Here is a 20,351-nt window from a genome sequence, read left to right as displayed (position 1 = left end):
TTTTTTTGTTCAGGTGCTGGAAGTGTTGAGTTGCATACACACACACACACACACACACACAGACCATACATTTGTATTTCACCCTGCTTTCTCCAGATGCATGGACAATTTGTTTAGGCCCACCTAATCCTATTGTAAGAAGTGACACTACCTTATTTTGACTGGAGGACAATCAAAGCTTGAAATTAGGTCAGGGGAAACCGCTTGCATGTTATGTTTAGTTTTTAAAATAATGAACACCATCTTTGTTCTCACTATTTAAACTGCTTGATGTTACTTGGCAGGCCGATATTCCACAGTTGTCCCAAAAGACCTGTACAATATACATGTTCTTCCGACTCTAGTTTTAGGCTCTTGTTCCCCAAAGCTAAACAACTGGACACTCCCTCACCTGAATTCAAGTCATGCTTGTGTCATGCTTGTTGAACAGTGTTAAATATCTCTCTCTTGACCACTGAACTCTTCTCCATCCTTCCCTTCTCATTTCTCTACAACGAGTTTTTTCCCCTAACTGACTGCTCTGCACCCCTTTTCTCTTTTGAACTGTTGTCATTTACTTTATTTTCTTATTGCTACCATACCTGCTTCCTGGCCAGGCCTTCTGTAGACAGACTGACCTTGTGTTATCAAGTGAAACGTATAAAATAAAGTGGACCATGTATTATAATAATAATAATGACTTTCTTTTCATCAGCTCATATAGTCTATGCATGCGTATGTAAACAGCAGGTGATGTCAGTCATGCTTTTATGGCTGGTGATTGATCTGTGGGTCCTGTGTTGGATTCACAATATCAAATCAAATCAAATTTATTTTTATATAGCCCTTCGTACATCAGCTGATATCTCAAAGTGCTGTACAGAAACCCAGCCTAAAACCCCAAACAGCAAGCAAAGCATGTGAAAGAAGCACGGTGGCTAGGAAAAACTCCCTAGGAAAAACTCCCTAGAAAGGCCAAAAACCTAGGAAGAAACCTAGAGAGGAACCAGGCTATGAGGGGTGGCCAGTCCTCTTCTGGCTGTGCAGGGTGGATATTATAACAGAACATGATCAAGATGTTAAAATGTTCATAAATGACCAGCATGGTCAAATAATAATAATCATAGTAGTTGTCGAGGGTGCAACAAGCACGTCCGGTGAACAGGTCAGGGTTCCATAGCCGCAGGCAGAACAGTTGAAACTGGAGCAGCAGCACGGCCAGGTGGACTGGGGACAGCAAGGAGTCATCATACCAGGTAGTCCTGAGGCATGGTCCTAGGGCTCAGGTCCTCTGAGAGAAAGACAGAAAGAGAGAATTAGAGAGAGCATATTTAAATTCACACAGGACACCGGATAAGACAAGAGAAATACTCCAGATGTAACAGACTGACCCTAGCCCCCCGACACATAAACTACTGCAGCATAAATACTGGAGGCTGAGACAGGAGGGATCAGAAGACACTGTGGCCCCATCCGATGATACCCCCGGACAGGGCCAAACAGGCAGGATATAACCCCACCCACTTTGCCAAAGCACAGCCCCCACACCACTAGAGGGATGTCTCCAACCACCAACTTACCGTCCTAAGACAAGGCCGAGTATAGCCCACAACGATCTCCGCCATGGCACAACCCAAGGGGGGGGGGGTCGCCAACCCAGACAGGAAGACCACGTCAGTGACTCAACCCACTCAAGTGACGCACCCCTCCCATGGACGGCATGGAAGAACACCAGTAAGCCAGTGACTCAGCCCCTGTAAATGGGTTAGAGGCAGAGAATCCCAGTGGAAAGAGGGGAACCGGCAAGGCAGAGACAGCAAGGGCGGTTCGTTGCTCCAGCCTTTCCGTTCACCTTCACACTCCTGGGCCAGACTATACTTAATCATAGGACCTACTGAAGAGATAAGTCTTCAGTAAAGACTTAAAGGTTGAGACTGAGTCTGAGTCTCACATTGGTAGGCAGACCATTCCATAAAAATGGAGCTCTATAGGAGAAAGCCCTACCTCCAGCCGTTTGCTTAGAAATTCTAGGGACAATTAGGAGGCCTGCGTCTTGTGACCGTAGCGTACGTGTAGGTATGTACGGCAGGACCAAATCGGAAAGATAGGTAAGAGCAAGCCCATGTAATGCTTTGTAGGTTAGCAGTAAAACCTTGAAATCAGCCCTTGCCTTAACAGGAAGCCAGTGTAGGGAGGCTAGCACTGGAGTAATATGATCACATTTTTGGGTTCTAGTCAGGATTCTAGCAGCCGTATTTAGCACTAACTGAAGTTTATTTAGTGCTTTATCCGGGTAGCCGGAAAGTAGAGCATTGCAGTAGTCCAGCCTAGAAGTAACAAAAGCATGGATTAATTTTTCTGCGTCATTTTTGGACAGAAAGTTTCTGATTTTTGCAATGTTACGTAGATGGAAAAAAGCGGTCCTTGAAACAGTCTTGATATGTTCTTCAAAAGAGAGATCAGGGTCCAGAGTAACGCCGAGGTCCTTCACAGTTTTATTTGAGACGACTGTACAACCATCCAGATTAATTGTCAGATTCAACAGAAGATCTCTTTGTTTCTTGGGACCTAGAACAAGCATCTCTGTTTTGTCCGAGTTTAAAAGTAGAAAGTTTGCAGCCATCCACTTCTTTATGTCTGAAACACAGGCTTCTAGCGAGGGCAATTTTGGGGCTTCACCATGTTTCATTGAAATGTACAGCTGTGTGTCGTCCGTATAGCAGTGAAATTTAACATTATGTTTTCGAATGACATCCCCAAGAGGTAAAATATATAGTGAAAACAATAGTGGTCCTAAAACGGAACCTTGAGGAACACCGAAATTTACAATTGATTTGTCAGAGGACAAACCATTCACAGAGACAAACTGATATCTTTCCGACAGATAAGATCTAAACCAGGCCAGAACTTGTCCATGTAGACCAATTTGGGTTTCCAATCTCTCCAAAAGAATGTGGTGATCGATGGTATCAAAAGTGGCACTAAGATCTAGGAGCACGAGGACAGATGCAGAGCCTCGGTCTGACGTCATTAAAAGGTCATTTACCACCTTCACAAGTGCAGTCTCAGTGCTATGATAGGGTCTAAAACCAGACTGAAGCGTTTCGTATACATTGTTTGTCTTCAGGAAGGCAGTGAGTTGCTGTGCAACAGCTTTTTCTAAAATTTTTGAGAGGAATGGAAGATTCGATATAGGCCGATAGTTTTTTATAATTTCTGGATCAAGATTCGGCTTTTTCAAGAGAGGCTTTATTACTGCCACTTTTAGTGAGCTTGGTACACATCCGGTGGATAGAGAGCCGTTTATTATGTTCAACATAGGAGGGCCAAGCACAGGAAGCAGCTCTTTCAGTAGTTTAGTTGGAATAGGGTCCAGTATGCAGCTTGAGGGTTTGGAGGCCATGATTATTTTCATCATTGTGTCAAGAGATATAGTACTAAAACACTTTAGTATCTTCCTTGATCCTAGGTCCTGGCAGAGTTGTGTAGACTCAGGACAATGGAGCTTTGGAGGAATACCCAGATTTAAAGAGGAGTCTGTAATTTGCTTTCTAATGATCATGATCTTTTCCTCAAAGTAGTTCATAAATGTATTACTGCTGAAGTGAAAGCCATCCTCCATTTGCGAAGGCTGCTTTTTTTTCTTTCAGAAATCATTTCAGATTTCATTTTTAAAGCATTGGCATGCCACAAATTGTTAGTACTTCATCTTGATCAAGGTAATACTCTCAGCAGATGTAGCTAGCGGAGTAATGTTTTGGCATACAGTAGCTACTGTAGCAGCTGGGCAGTAACAGTGGGGCAGGTGTGGACTCATTTTAGACAAGGCTGGTGGTATGGTACTTGTCAGTTACCATGAATATGCAATGTTTCAGTTTTGTTTACAGCTGATGCGCTTCGGTGATGCTGCTCAGACCCATTGTAAACACGAAAAGAGTGATCTAACTTGTTATTAGTAGGGATGCACCGATATGACACTTTTTTTTGGCGATACCGATATCAGATATTGTAGCGGCCTTTTTTAAGGGTTCTAGTAGAGTTAAATAGTTGAGACACACACCAAAAAGTTATTTTGTTTGCATTTACATATGTCCCCATTACCAGTAAAACATAATCAAAACATTTTTCACTTACTTGCTGTTTCGTTGATAATTTGTTCAGTCTCAACCAGGATTTCCTCCGTGCGTCCTGTAACGGTTTCCATCTTGTCCAGCTGTGTCTAACATTTCACGTAAACCCTGTTTCTTGTCTGCATTGAAGTAGCGGTCCTTGTCACTAGCATCGAGCATGGTGGCAACACAGTAAAGAGGCTCCGAATGCCGGGGGGCTTTGGATGACTACTGGCTGTATGCGAACGAGTGATGAGCATTTGGCGCAGTGCTGGCTGTTTCCAAGGCTCAGCCAACCGTTCACATAACAGAATGCAACACGTGACTGAAGAGAAAAGATAGTCAACTTGCTAGTTACAGCATCAGCGCACGCTCTGGAAAGACTGGAAAGGCAGTTTACTGGGGTGTCTCAAAGACTAATAACTAGTTTACCAGGTCATTTACAGCAGCGTGTCCCCTGAACGATAACGAAGAGGTAGGTGAGAAGCCTGACCACGGAGACCAGGTGAGGTGATGAAGTGTACTTAATGACATGAATCCGAAAAACTGGCATTTTGAAAAGTTTGAGGTGAGGGAGAAAGTGTGGTGGAACGAGTATTGTTAAGTATCTTGCTAGCTGGGTCGAATTATCCGCGTTAGCTAGCCAGAGAAATGTTGAGCAACATTAGCCTAGTTAACTGATCAAATAATTTAGTTTATGGTGTGAAAATTAGCTGGCTAATGAAGTCAGACAGCTAACGTTAAAACATCAGATGAGCTAACTTAACGTTAGTAACCTAACCAATTCGCTATAGTATTAACTGGTAACGTTATACGACTCCTTGCCGTTCCTTAAGTTATAACGCTTTAGTTGCTTACTGGACCCTGGCAATCTTAATGAAATGTTAACTAGTTAACTATCTAACGAACTAACTACTATATGTGAACTAATGTTTTCCCTCCACAGTATGTGGTTAATTTTCAGAATGAGAGAATTAGGTGAAAATGAGGCGTTGCTTGTTAAACCGTTAAGTGGAGCTGGAGCTGGGCCTGGCTTAAACTATATGCCACTATAGAGGTGAAAGGAACACCACACTTTCCCTCTCTCACTTTTTGTTTATACAGTGGATAAAAAGGTGTATGCCAGGTGTACTCTCTGCCTGAAAGAGTTCAGTTATGCCAACAAAAGCTATCATGCTCTGCTGGCACATTGTAGAACAGATGTCCACAGGAATAATGTGCAGTGTAGCCCAAAAGATATTGCTTTTGTTGTGTTGACACGTGTGAGGGGGGGTTATTACATTTTTTTTACTCAGTGAATTATTTTTGCGCACATTCTTGTGCACTTGATCGATGTCTGCTATAGTGGCCACTATAATAGAGCAAAAATAGAATGCCTGTTTCATTCTATTTAAGATGTTTTTTCTCCCCCAAGTGCATTATTTAGGGGTGTGTGTGGTCACAGGCATTCTATTATAAAGGCTGCCATGGCTAACTGCAATATTAGTGTGTTTTTTTCTCAAGACTTGAGTGTCATTTGCAGTAAAGTCTAGGCAACAAATAACATTGGGTTACTTTATTTTTTTAGCTGCGAGTTAGGTTCACATTAACCACTTCATTTTACACACAGAGACTGATCATGTAGATCATATTCTTTTGTTGTTTAATTAGTTAACCTGCATTTCCCCCTAGCAGGGATTTTCTGCATGTTTCAGTGTAAAAAAAAAAAGTCACCTTTTTGGGCCCTCACCAGTTTGCATCCCTGTGTACTACACAAGATATAGCATACACTGGAGTGGGTGTACCTTTTAGAACAAACACCAGGGTTCATATTCATAAAGTATATCTGAGTAGGAGTGCTGATCCAGGATGAGGTCCCCCTTGTCCATTCATTTTAATCTAAAATCCAAAACGAATTCCAGATCGCACTTCTACGTTTGAGACCCTTTATGAATAGGCCCAGAATTACAGGCGGATAGACCATAGAGGTAGAGTGAGGGCTCTAGATGGATATAACCCATTTTAGCATGGACCTTAAAATGGAGGAAGCTCAATGCTAAGTAGTCAATGTTTTTAATCTGTATCAGAATTATCCGGATCCTGTAATAGTATTTTTTTGCAATCCAGGATTGGATCGATCTGGCTTTTAAAAAAAAAAATCACTCTGATCCTGATTGCCCAATCTCAAGGTCATAGAATCTGGATTTTCAGGGTTTTGAACAGGTCTACACCTTGCCATCTACTGGACAGGTTATGGTACTACTTCTACACTCATGATAACAGAGAGGAGTAAACTATACTGGAAATATAAACATGCAACAATTTCAATGATTTTACTGAGTTACTGTTCATCTAAGGAAATCAATCAATTTAAATTAATTCATTAGGCCCTAATATATGGATTTCACATGGGTGGGCCTGTAAATTCATAGGCCCACCAACTTGTGCGCCAGGCCCAGCCAATCAGTACAAGTTTTTCCCAACAAAAGTGCTTTATTACAGACAGAAATGCTCCTCAGTTTCATCAGCTGCCCAGGTGGCTGTTCGCAGACGATCCCGCAGGTGAAGAAGCCGGATGTGGAGGTCATGGGCTGGCATGGTTACACATGGTCTGCGGTTGTGAGGCCAGTTGGACTGCCAAATACTCTAAAAGGACGGAGGTGGCTTATGGTAGAGAAATAAATGAACATTAAATTCTCTGGCAACAGCTCTGGTGGACATTCCTGCAGTCAGCATGCCAATAGCACACTCCCCCAACTTGAGACATCTGTGGCATTGTGTTGTGACAACTGCACATTTTAGTGGCCTTGTTTTGAGTGTGCAATTGCCATGCTGACTGCAGGAATGTCCACCAGAGCTGTTGCCAGAGAATTTAATGTTCATTTCTCTACCATAAGCCGCCTCCTTCGTTTATAGAGAATTTGGCAGTTTGTCCAACCTGCCTCACAAACGCAGACCATGCTTGTGTATGGAGTCGTGTGGGCGAGCGGTTTGCGGATGTCATTGTTGTGAAGGTTAAATAAATAAAATAAAATCAGTAATGGTGGGGTTATGGTATGGGCAGGCATAAGCTATGGACAACAAACACAATTGCATTTTATCGATGGCAATTTGAATGCACAGAGACACCGTGACGAGATCCTGACGCCCATTGTCGTGCCATTCATCTGCCGCCATCACCTCATGTTTCAGCATAATAATGCACGGCCCCATGTCGCAAGGATCTGTACTCAATTCCTGGATGCTGAAAATGTCCCAGTTCTTCCATGGCCTGTATACTCACCACACCAGATACTGACTGGTTTTCTGATCCATGCCCCAACCTTTTTTTAAGATATCTGTATTCCCATTCATGTGAAATCCATAGATTAGGGCCTAATTCATTTCTCAATTGACTGATTTCCTTATATGAACTAACTCAAACCTGAAATTGTTGCGTTTTATTTTTGTTCAATATAAATCCACCCTTCTAGTGGTATCAAGATTATTATGATTTGGAACTATTGTAATCACTACCTTTTGAGTTTTGAAAACGTAAAAACATTTAATCCTGATTTAAAAGTCAAACTGGATTACCAAATCCAAATGCCGAAGGATTTGAATCGTATTTTTTTTATACCAAATTCTAAGATTTATTCCAATCCAATTGTCGAAAGTTTTTGTAAAACTTGGCCCTGGGCACAGTTTTTCAAAAGTTCTGATCAGATTAAATCTCAATTGGGTATTTCAAAACTGAGATGTTTTGTTCTGATCCTCTGGATAGGGATTCGGTAATCTAATCTCACCTTTAAAGATGCACTCCAGCTATTTAAAAAAAAAAAAACGTTTCCCTGTTGAAAACATTACACATATAAATACAGTAATGTTTTGAGAAAAATAGTGTATTTTTAGACTGCAAACTTCAAGTAGTAAGCCATTCAAGGAGTTGGTCTGATGGTGCCCTCTGCCTTCGGCGTCCTCCTTTGCTTGCGTGAACAATAGACCGGTTGGTTTAACAACAAAACCAACACATGCGCAACTATGGGGCAAAACGGAAGGGGTTGACATGTAAATTATATTTAATCTCAATGTTTATTGAAAACAAATTAATTTGCACAATGAGCACTTCCCTCAAATACATTGTTAGTAGTTTATCTAGCAAATGACATATTAGCATTGACATGAAATCAAAACAAGATGCATGGATCCAAGAACAAGATAAAACTGAAACGAGCCACCTACGATTCCCCACATGGCAGCTTCTTGTCATTGTTGCTAGCTATCTGACCATTTAGAATCATAACAAAGCATAGCTTCCAGACCCATCAAAGCGTGCACATATTTTTCGTGATGTCAGCCATCCTGTCTATAGAGGAGGAATAGAGAACAAAAGAGGAAAGGCCCACCCCTCATGTCATGAGGATACCTGGACCACCTATTGAGATGTGCCTTAAGTAAATTAGGTGAAAAGGGGACTGGAGTGTGACTTTAAGATGCTCTCCTATTGACTTTAAAACCCAGAAAAATAGGCTTGGGATTTCAAGGGTTGATGTGCTCATTGTTGATTTCCACTGCAAACATCTGAATAGACAGGCAGACTCGTTTGAGCGGTGGTAAATATGAATAATTCAAGTTCCCAACAACTCCACTAGATGGCGGTGAATGCTCATATCTCGTCTTTTAAAAGGTCCAATGCAGCCGTTTTTATCTTAACATCAATTTCTGGGTTAAAATTAAGTACCATACTGTGATTGTTTGAAATTAAAATTGTCAAAAAAAAAAAAAATAGCTTAGCAAAGGACTGTCTGGGAGTGGTCTGAGTGGGGAATGTTATTGGCAGAGGTTTGGAACGCTTACGTTTAACTCAATCCCACCAAAACGGGCTGAAATTTCATGCAGCATTTTCAAACAGCTCTTGCACTAAAAGGGCATTATCATTTTCAAAATTTCACAGTATTATTCCAACTTCATAAAGCACAGGAAAGTCAAGTTTCACTGCACTTGGCCTTAAGTAAATCATGAGAAATTAAGTGAAAAGGAGACGAGTAAGACTTTAAAATCAGGATTAAATGTCTTGCGTTTTTGAAAAGGTGATTTAGGATAGTTTTGACCCTGGTTTTTATGAAAATATGGATAATCTTGAGCAGGCAGGCAGAAGGGTGGATTTACAAAGGTGAAAGGCACTACAAGCAAGGCATTTCAAATGTTCTTATGTCTGAAAACCAAAGGTTCATTATGTTAAATTGATTGCATTGTATGTGGTCAGTTATATTGAGAAGTGTCAAATGTGTGTACTTAGTGATATAAAGGTTCTTTATCCTTGTACCTTTTATGCAGTTTACTCATCTGTTTCCCTATGACAGTGTAGAAGTAGTACCATAACCTGTCCAGTCGTAGATGGCAAGTTGTAGGCCTGTTCAAGCCCTGAAAATCCAGATCATGTGACCATATATCTATCTAGTACCAGTCCAGAGTTTGGACAAACCTACTCATTTTAGGGTTTTTCTTTATTTTTACTATTTTATACATTGTAGAATAGTGAAGACATCAAAACTATGAAATAACACATGGAATCATGTAGTAACCCAAAAAAGTGTTAAACAAATTAAGTTTTATATTTGAGATTCTTCAAAGTAGCCACTTGATGACAGCTTTGCACACTCTTGGCATTCTCTTGAATGAGTAGGTGTCCAAACTTGACTGGTACTGTAAGTGGACACGTATCATTTCAGGAACTTTGGAAAAAAAATGACTTTATATCGGAGTTATGCCTGTTCACACGCGTATCTGCCCACTCATTAGCTAGAATGGTCTCACTTGAGCTCGCCTCCTCGCCTGCCTTCCATATTTGAGGACATGCATTTCCATTGTTAATGGTCAGTTGACCATCTTGTCAATATAAAAAGTATATTTTATATACTTATAGGGCTTGTTAGGGACCATCAGTAAAATTACACAATCTACATGGGGTAATACAAATGTCCATAGCTCCAAATTTCAATTAATTAACCTCAAACCATCTACAAATGCATATACACATATTGAAAGCATTTAAAAGATGCACTATGCAGAAATCTCTCCAACATTTGCAAAAATTCTAATAATTCACCTAATTTAATTTTTACAAAACAAGTATAGTGTTGAGAATCATTGTGCCATCTAAACCACTGAAATATATTTTCCTTAACAAAACATATTGTATTTTCAGCTGTTTGAATCTGGTGTACAAAAGCGTAAAAGTAGTAAACTGAACTTAAGAAGGGAAGCATAGAAATAGCGCACATAGAAGAGGTCTACTGCTTCTTAGACATATTTTGGATCAGCCAAAAGGTTACATATTGCAGCTTTAATGAGACAATCAATTTACATTGTGTAATGCATTGACGGTCACCACTAGCCCCACAGTCCAAAGTCAAACCAACTTTGCCACGGTCGCACACTGGCTCGCTGAAGCTAATTGCCAAAATAAGTTGTCTAGCTTGCTAGCTAGGCTAGGCTATTTCCAGACACAAGACCGGGTTAGACTATTTCAAGTTATCTAGAAGGGTGAGTGACTGTACTGTAACTGTGTACTGTTTTGGCAGAGTGAAAGTACAAACGCTTCCCACGTTTGAACACACACAAAAGACACCCACATCAAAGCACGCCTCCAAGGCCCAAATCTCGTTCAGTCACATTTCCTAATGAGGAGAATTGAAACCGTGGCTAAATCAGGAAATTAAGCCCCCGTTTAAGGGCACAGACACCTGGGGCTCGACCCCCATTGCCGAGAGGGTATGTGGTCCGGCTCAGAGATTTTTTGACTTGGGCTTCAATTCACATGTCATGTAAGGCAATTTATACTGTATGATCCATTTCCAAGAAAACAAAGCCAGCTTATCAGAGTAAAGGTGCTCTGGAGGTGCTATTCAAAGTCTTACTGAAACATTCAGTGGGGCGGCAGGCAGCCTAGTGGTTAGAGCTTTGGACTTGTAACCGAAAGGTTGTAAGATCGAATCCCTGAGCTGACAAGGTAAAAATCTGTCGTTCTGCCCCTGAACAAGCACTGTTCTTAGGCCATTGTTGAAAATAAGAATTTGTTCTTAACTGACTTGCCTAGTTAAATAACGGTAAAAAAAATTATTCAGTAAAAGTTAAGTTATTGAAAAACCTCAACACTAAGAACAGTTAAGAAAACTTTCAATAATGACCATAACAAAATGTTCACAACATTTAGAGAATGTTCTAAAATGTTTATTTAGTTACATTAAAATAACGTGTAATTTATGTTCTCAGAGCCTTAAAACCTCCCAGGAATTATTGTTGGTTCACTGCCAGTACACGGACATACAACATGTCATTATCTGAACCCCCCTTAGAGATAGAGGATGCAGTTTTTATTCTGTACTTTACCCAAAACTGAATGGGATTTCAATTCTCACCTTTGTCACACATTATTTACCCCCTGCAGCTATTGCACACAGAACACATTACTCAGATAGTTTCTGTACAAGTAAAATTAGACAATAACATCTTGCTTAACTTGGCTTTCCCAACCAGTTCAGAAGTGAATCAACAGATCACAAGTAAAGTATTTGTCCCACTTGACAGCCTGTTATAGATAAACATTTATTTTCCCATAGATATTTTTTTGAATCAATACACTAATATAGAAAGTTATGAGACATCAAATTACAACAAACGGCTGCTGTTTGATCCAGGATATTGCCCTACAACAATACCTCCAAAAATGATATGAAAGTCCTTATGGTTAGGATAATGAATCATTCACTACTAGCCAAATACTAACCAGTCACTGGTCCATTGTAATCTTGAACAGCCTGATATTGTTTTGAACACATGCATTACAAATTCAGTGTTGCAGTACACTAACATCTGCTCAGTGCTCATGTAGTTCAGAGTGATCAATTACTTTCTCAAAATCTAAGTTAACTTTTGTTGGTCTTGGTCTCACCGAGGTGAGCTGATGTAGTTGGGGAGTAATGACCAATCTTCTCAGGATGTTTATCTGTGTACTCCCAGACGGTGGGAGGAAGATGGGTTCTCTAAGGAGGCAACAGTCCAGTGAACAGTGACCCAGCAATCACATTTGGTTCCTTGGAACATATATTTTTGGTTTCATGTTGGTTGTGGGAATGACGCCATAAGTTTCCTAACAGGTAAAAAATGAATGTTTTTTTGTTGTTGGTATTTTACCCCCTTTTTCTCCCCAATTTTGATCTTGTCTCATCGCTGCAGCTCGGAGGCGATGGTCGAGTCGTGCGTCCTCCAAAACATGACTCACCAAACTGCTTCTTCACACCTGCCTGCTTAACCTGGAAGCCAGCCGCACCAATATGTTGAAGGAAACACTGTTCAACTGATGAGCGGTGTCAGCCTGCAGGCGCCCGGCCTGCCACAAGGAGTCGCTAGAGCACGATGAGCCAAGTAAAGCCCCCCCGGCCAAACCCTCCCCTAACCCGGACAACGCTGGGCCAATTGTGCGCCGCCCTATGGGACACAGCCTGGGAACAAACCTGGGTCTGTAGTGATGCCTCTAGCACTACGATGCAGTGCCTTAGACCGCTGCGCCACTCGGGAGGCCCTAAACTGAATGTTTTTTTAAATGTTCTGAACAGAAGTGAAAACTTTGCCTCTTCTGGGAATGTTTATTTTTAGGTTGCAGGGAGTTTCTGAAAATGTTTTACTCTGGTTCCTTGAAAGTTTTCCTGGGAGGTTTTAACAGTCTCCGAGCCTAAATTATAGGTTTTTGAATAACTTCAACTGATTCAATAAGACTTTTAATAACACATCTAGTTTATTTTAGGTTAAACTGTTCAACTCTGACACCCTCTGGTGGCATTTTTTAAACAATGCATAATATTGTATACTGTCCTCAAATTACCTATAAGTCCTACAAACACATGATTAGTACTGTTAGAAAGGTAACTGTGGAATTCTGATAAAGGTCTTTCCATTTTAAAAGTGCAGGGCTTGTGCAACGTAATACTTTGTCTTACAGGAATATTTTTTCCTCTTACAGAAAGGATATACATATGATGAGAAAGCTGAAGTCTACCTATCCATTGATGTAAATATCCCCTGTCTGATTCCCAGTTCGTCCACTAGATGGCAGTAGCAGATCACAAGACCACTTGAAACCAGTTGCGTCTGGATTGGGTAGTGAGTAACTGGGTGAAAATCTTTGACAGTATTTTCAAGCCTGACATCTTAATATAGTACTCAGGCCTTTCAAGTTATCACATTTGTTAATTAAAATAAGACACAGACAGGTGAAGAAACTTCAAACTACTTTTCCTATTGTAAATGAGTGAGTGATGAAATCAAATGCCACATGTATCGAATACAACAGGTGTAGGAAGACCTTACCGTGAAATGCTTACTCGTGAGCCCTTAACCAACAATGCAGAGTACCGATACCCATGTGGTAGCAGTGAGAACAGTCTGATAATTTTCAGGGCCTTTCTGACACAGCCTGGTATAGAAGTCCTGGATGGCAGGAAGCTCGGCCCCAGTGACGTACTGGGCCGTACGCATTACCCTCTGTAGCGCCTTGCGGTCGAATGCCAAGCAGTTGCCATACCATGAGTTAATGTAACAGGTTAAGCCAACCAGTCAGGATGCTCTCGATGGTGCAGCTGCAGAAATTTTAAGATCTGAGGTCCCATGCCAAATCTTTTCAGCCTCCTGAGGCATTGTGGTGCCCTACCACATTGAATCTGGCAGCGCAGAAAATCTGCAAAATTACTTCCATTGATAAATGGGCAGCCCAAATCAGAGCAGTGGTCGTATATCAAATGGAACTCACTCTTAATGATAGAGAGATTCATGGAGCAGAATCCAGCGATCCAAGCAGCAGCGAAAAGCAATGACCAAGGACAACCTGGACCGTCTGAAGGACAAGGACTTTCATTAGGCTGAGGAGTTTGTCCAGCTCATGAGAATCCTCTATACATCCAAACTGTGTGTGTCATGTGAAAAGAATGCCACCTGTGGACAGATCATACCCGTTCTCCAAAAACTGGAAGAGCACTTCACTGTGATGCATGAAGATATGTTTGTGGCAACCATCAAAGAGAAGGTGTGGGAGAACCTCTGAGCGCTATCAGGATGAGGACATTCAAGCCTTCCTGCATGAGGCCACAATGGACCCCAGATTTATAGAGAGGCCAGTGAGTGACGCCACCTGGGACAGGCTGAGGAAGGCAACTGTTGAGGCCAATGTAACAGGAGCAACACCAGGGCTGTCAGAGGAGCTGGAGCAGACAGACACAGCGCACCAGTAACAGGAGGAGGAGTCTGAAGGAGAGGAAATGGAGGAGACAGTCCCTCCATTGTACAAAACAAGGAGTGCCTTGGAAGAGCTGTTCTCAGAGGAGGACAGGGAGTTGAGGTTGACGATACAACAGGACACCTCGTCCCTCACCCTCAGCGAGTGTGTTGGCCCAGAGGTCGAGCTCTACAAAGGCCTGCCTCCCATCCCCATGGCTAAAGATCCTGTGATGTGGTGGTGGGAGAAGAGTGCCCCTTACAAACATTGCAACAAGCTACCTCTGCGCTCAAACCTCCACCCCTAGCGAGAGGGTATTTGACTGCACGGAACACAATAAGCCAGGAGAGGTCCCAACTTCTGGCAGAGAAGTCAAATATGTTGATATTTTTCCAGAAGAACTGCTAGTCCTTTTGCAGCCTACGTGCATGCCCCACTCGTTTTGCTCTACACCACTATTTTCTTTTGCAGGAAATGTTATTTAAATTTGTTTTACATTTCCATCATCACAACATTAGTCTATAGTGATTTGTTCAAAACATTGCTGTTTCTTTTGCTGTAAATTGTATTTATTTTACATTTCATAAAATAAAGCAATGTTAATTCTGTTCTTAATTTTAGTTTTTCTTCTTAAAAAACAAAAAGAACGGATAAGAATGCTGTTAAAGTGCCGGATTGATAAGCAGTATCGGTAAGAGTAGTAATATCCATCCCTAACAGGGACTATGGTGGTCTGCTTGAAACATGTAGGTATTACAGACTGGGTCAGGAGGTTGAAAATGTCAGTGAAGACACTTGCCAGCTGGTCAGCGCATGCTCGGAGTACGTGTCCCGGTAATCCATCTGGCCCTGCGGCTTTGTTAACCTGTTTAAAGGTCTTACTCATATCAGCTACAGAGGGCGTGATCACACTGCCGTCTGGAACAGCTGGTGCTCTCATGTATGGTTCAGTGTTGCCTGCATCGAAGCGAGCATAGAAGGCATTTAGCTCGTCTGGTAGGCTTGCGTCACTGGGCAGCTTGATGTCCACAGGCTCTTTTGAAACAATGTCACTAACATGTAGAAAAAAGAAAGTTACAATTGTGCAAAAAATAAACCACACAAATTAGCACAATTGGTCAGGAGCTGGTCAGGAGCTCCGGTGCCATTCATTGAATGCCATTCAACGGCGTATGTGAAGGATGCATACAAGGTAATGCGGATGGAGAAGGAAATGCATTGCTTTACAATGACCATCAGGTTGTGTATCCTTTCCATGCATACCAAATGTTTGCACTTTTTGTGACTTGACCTACATTGCATACTCGGACTATAATCATAGTGCATGATTTATGGCCTTTATGGGGGGATTCTTATTACATTGCCAGCAGTAAGACCACTCAGTTTAACTTTTTAGAACTCCAAGCACCGAACACATTTATATTAATTTACTTAGGCATTAATCATAGAAACACTAATCGTTCGTTCTCTATCTAGGGAATTAGTCCACTGTTCCGGGATGGAGCTTGCATGCCATGTTTTTTATGCATAAAAATCTGTTCATTTTATTCTATTCAAACAGACCCCATTTCAAAGGAAACAAGCACTCATTAAGATGAGGTGTGGCCAACACACCTGAACCCACTTAACAAGATAGAGGATAGAGAGTTTTGTTGATGCTGAGAATGGAATGTATATGTTTAACTTTCTCTGAAAAAGTGACAAAAGTTCTGTTTATGTTCTCTGAACAATTTCAAAACATGACTTGAAATAGAACCATGAGGAAACCTGTAGGAAACGTTATGTTGAGGTACTGAAATTCCCACTGGTACTTGACTGGTACTGTATATTTTTCAGTCCTTTTTCGCAAGACTGAGACTTGTGCAGTTGGCTGACACACATATGAGCGAATAAACACCTTAAAGAGACATGCCGATAAAAAATTGCATATAAAACCAACAGGAAAGGAAAGCAAAGAGAAAAAAAAGAGGGGGACAGAAGAAAAGAAAACATAATTGAATTTGACCACAGACCAACCCTGAAGTAGGAATGCAGTGAGATACACACACACATCATTCTCATAAACACACACATTATTCTCATAAACCTGTACACAGAGGGGGCATTTAAGTGCAGGCGTGAGAGAGCAAACAAAATCAGTTGTCTCTGAGGTCCAGGGAAAGGTGTGGGGTAAAGCCTCTAGGAGGGGACCAGTGATGGGCAGTCCATCTGACTGCAAACAGATGGCCTAGACAGTACTACTAATCATCAATTACCAGAGCAATAAGGGAGGGGAGATAATGATATTTTTTTTTTTGGTAGTGCGGCTGCAGTACAAATTCAGGCAACTTAATTTTGTTTTCCCTCACACACAATCTCTCAGACTTTCCCCCCTCTGTTAGGTTTCTGTTAGGCTAGGTAGGTGGGGCATGGTGGAGGGGGCTGACAGGCCAGTAGGGGGTGCTTGAGGTGGGGCTAGAGGTGTTGGTGGGGTTCTCTCTCAGCTGCAGCCCTGGATCTTGAGTACGTGGCCCATCCTCTTCTTGATCTCAGCAGCCATGGTCATGAAGGCCTGCTCCACATTGGTGGCGCTCTTGGCACTCGTTTCCAAGAACGGGATGCCCAGGGAATCTGCAAACTCCTTTGCTGTTGTGTAATCCACCACTTTCTTTGTGGTTAAGTCACTTGTTCCCCACCTTGTTGACATTTTCACTGGCATAGCGGTCGATTTCCTGTAGCCACTGCTTGACATTGTTGAAGGACTCCTGGTCTAGACTACGATGATGCCGTGGCCTCCTCTGTAGTAGCTGGATGTGATAGTACGAAACCTCCTGCCCAGCTGTGTCCCAGATTTGAAGTTGAATGGTGTTTCCGTCTAATTCTGTAGTTCGTATTACTCCGATTGTGCATGTGTCATCTGCGAATCGGAGTAGAAGACATGACTTTCCGATGCCAGAGTCACCGATCAGGAGCAGCTTGAATAAATAGTCAATCAGGATTCATCATGGATTCGTCAAAGTAAATCTCCTCTTGCTCTGAAAAATCGAAGTACTTAGCTAATTCCTTTGATTAAAAAAGTAGCAAGCTAAGTTAACTTGCTGGCAAGGTACTCCTCCAAAACCAGGCTAATTGTCTGAAAATCAAAATGGCTTCTAGTACCAACCAGGAAATAGCAACTGCATGTTGTTTCTTAACATTCTTGGAACAACTGGAGAACATGACTTTATATAGAACCATGAGGAACCTGTAGGAAACGTTATGCTGAAGTACTGACATTTCCACAGAAGAATGTTATTTAACGTTCTCTTAACTATGAGAATATTCCCAATGTCAAAAATGTTCCTAGAAAATTACCAAAATCAAAATATGTTTGAACTTGGCAACAAAAAAAAAATTGTCGTCAAGTTCCTTAAGAGAATGTTCCAAAGCAAAGCAACTATCCTGTACCATTCTCAGAAAATTGTGGGAAGGTAGCATGCAAAATAACCATAGGACAACCCCGCTGTCACCCAACCTCTATTCCCTGGAGGAGGGAAACAAGGTACATCGTACTATGGGGAGTCACACTCTCGCAACTTTGGTTGAAGGATCTACAACATGCCTGACAAGGCCAATGAAATCCGTGCCTCGCTGGAAGCCCCCCCTTTCACAGGTGATAAGCGTGAGGCTCGGATTCATTCCCTCTATTCAATACTGCTCTTTACAGAGCCCATGAACAGATGACACGTGGCTAAACAGCTGTTGTACTCAGTTTCCCTCCTTCAGGGAACAGTAGTTATAGTCACAACGCCAAGTTCCCTTCAGCACAGTTCCCGCTCAGCCCAGTCAAAACTGTTTGCTGCTCTGGCACCCCAATGGTGGAACAAGCTCCCTCACGATGCCAGGACAGCGGAGTCAATCACCACCTTCTGGAGACACCTGAAACCCCACCTCTTTTAAGGAATACCTGGGATAGGATTAAGTAATCCTTCTAACCCTCCCCCCTACCCTCCCAACAAGTGGTTGTTCCACTGGATATCATAAGGTGAATGCACCAATTTGTAAGTCGCTCTGGATAAGAGCGTCTGCTAAATGACGTAAATGTAAATATAATGGTCCACACACACAAACACCCCCACAGTTATGAAGAAGGCACGACAACACCTCTTCCCCCTCAGGAGGCTGACATTTTTTTTGGCATGGGCCCTCTGATCCTCAAAAGGTTCTACAGCTGAACCATTGAGAGCATCTTGACTGGCTGCATCACCGCTTGGTATTGCAACGGCTTGGCATCCGAATGCAAGGAACTACAGAGGGTAGCGCATACGGCCACGCGCCATGCTATCCAGTACCACTATACCATGCGGTTTCAGAGGAAGGCCCTAAAAATTGTCAGACTCCAGCCACCCAAGTCATAAACTGTTCTCTCTGCTACCGCATGGCAAGTGGTACCGATGCACCGTCTGAAACCAAGGACCCTGAACAGCTTCTACCCTCAAGCCATAAGACTTCTATATAGTTAACTAGATAGCTAACTAGATAGCTACCCAGACTATCTATATTGACCTCCTTTTGCACTAACTATTGACTCATCACATACACTGCTGCTACTGTTTATTATCTATACTGTTGCCTAGTCACTATACCCCTACCTATATGTACATACCTACCTCAATTACCTCTTACCCCTGCACATCGACTTGGTACTTGTACCCCGTGTATATAGCCAAGTTATTGTTACTCATGTATTTATTCTTTGTCTTATTTCTCTGCATTGTTGGGAAGGGCCCGTAAGTAAGCATTTGACTGTTAGTTTAAACCAGTTGTTTATGATGCATGTGACAAATACAATTTGATAGCCATCTAACTAATTGCTATAGCAAGGTCAAGCAATTTAAGAATAGCTAATTGTTTGTGATTAAGAAACTTATGAGTACCATACAAAATTCAGCCCACAACGTCCAGGGGGTGAGCACGCTTTACCACTAAGGGACAGTTTAGTTGGCGCAACGTAACAGTCTCATGTTCCAATGGTGTGTTTTCATAGCGTGAATTGTTCCTCGGAATAATTGAAGGAATTAATCCGAGCCGCACGTTCGTCATTTGCCTTTTCAGGCGTGATTGTAGCTCCTTCTACCGAAGTCAGAGGAGTGCGACTCCCGATAGTATGTTGTACCGAAGTTGACTGAAAGGGAACATATGGTTCTCAGAACGTTACGTGCTAGCTGGGGAGTGTCACTACCCCAGCAGGAGCAGCTCATTGTGACCCTGGTCTAATAACAATTGAGTAGAATACAAGACAACAAACCACAGATGCAGTCTAGTTTGTCCACCGCAGCTTCAACACATCTCATCACTTTCCACTTTGGTGTTGACAAACAAGCAGTCATTTGCTTCGCCAGTGTTCTGTCTGAGATTGATCCCCTTCGTGCAGCCGGTGGAGATCAATGATCGTATAGGCTTTGATGGCAACCATTTTGTTTAATTTTCAGGTGGCTCTGGCTGTGAAGCAGTTCCCTGTGACTCATGGCGCGGTGTTTATCCTCATCAGCTGCACAGTATTTTGCAGAGAACACACCATTTGTTCATTATATTGCACTCTAGGAATACTCCTTAATGGAGAACCACAGGACATCCAATAAAACATACATCATTTAAATCTTGGTTGTGTGTGCGTGGTACTTGCCCAATTATGAATCGGATTGACAGCACATCATAACAGAGTTACAAAATGGGATTTATAATAGATTGTATTGTAATGTATCTATACAAAACTCCATAATGTCAAAGTGAAAAGAAAATTCTACAAATGATATAATTGTTGCATAAGTACTCACCCCCTTTGTGCAAGCCTAAATTAGTTAAGGTGTTAAATTTGGCTTAAGAAATCACAAGTTATATGGTGCTGCTCGTAGCAATGTCATTCTGCTGAGTCGACCTTTAAATCTATGGAAAGACTTGAAAACCGCTGTCTAGCCATGATCCCCAACACCTTGACAGAGCTTGAAGAATTTTTTAAATAATAATGCAAATATTGCACAATCCAGGTGTGCAAAGAGACTTACCCAAGAAGAATA

The 20,351-nt window shown here is 41.9% G+C and overlaps 2 long non-coding RNA genes and 1 pseudogene across 2 annotated transcripts; 1 reads left to right on the top strand and 2 right to left on the bottom strand.

Annotated features, from left to right (window-relative positions):
• Positions 1-23: 23 nt before the first annotated feature.
• LOC145861082 (uncharacterized) lies at positions 24-4,391 on the bottom strand. The gene is made up of 2 exons (XR_014380850.1): positions 4,114-4,391; positions 24-1,270 (listed from the first exon to the last, which is right to left on the bottom strand). It is a non-coding gene; the product is annotated as an uncharacterized LOC145861082 (long non-coding RNA).
• Positions 4,279-20,109, top strand: LOC145861083 (uncharacterized). Its single transcript, XR_014380851.1, has 3 exons — positions 4,279-4,593; positions 12,285-13,208; positions 19,767-20,109. It is a non-coding gene; the product is annotated as an uncharacterized LOC145861083 (long non-coding RNA).
• Positions 16,622-17,298, bottom strand: LOC106573219 (ras-related protein ORAB-1 pseudogene; annotated as a pseudogene).
• Positions 20,110-20,351: the final 242 nt, after the last annotated feature.

Source organism: Salmo salar, chromosome 16 (assembly GCF_965601325.2).
Source record: "Salmo salar chromosome 16, fSalSal1, whole genome shotgun sequence".
In the NCBI taxonomy this organism is placed as follows: domain Eukaryota; kingdom Metazoa; phylum Chordata; class Actinopteri; order Salmoniformes; family Salmonidae; genus Salmo; species Salmo salar.
The sequence above is the reverse complement of the archived record's forward strand: the minus strand, read 5'-3'. Positions and strand labels throughout refer to the sequence as shown.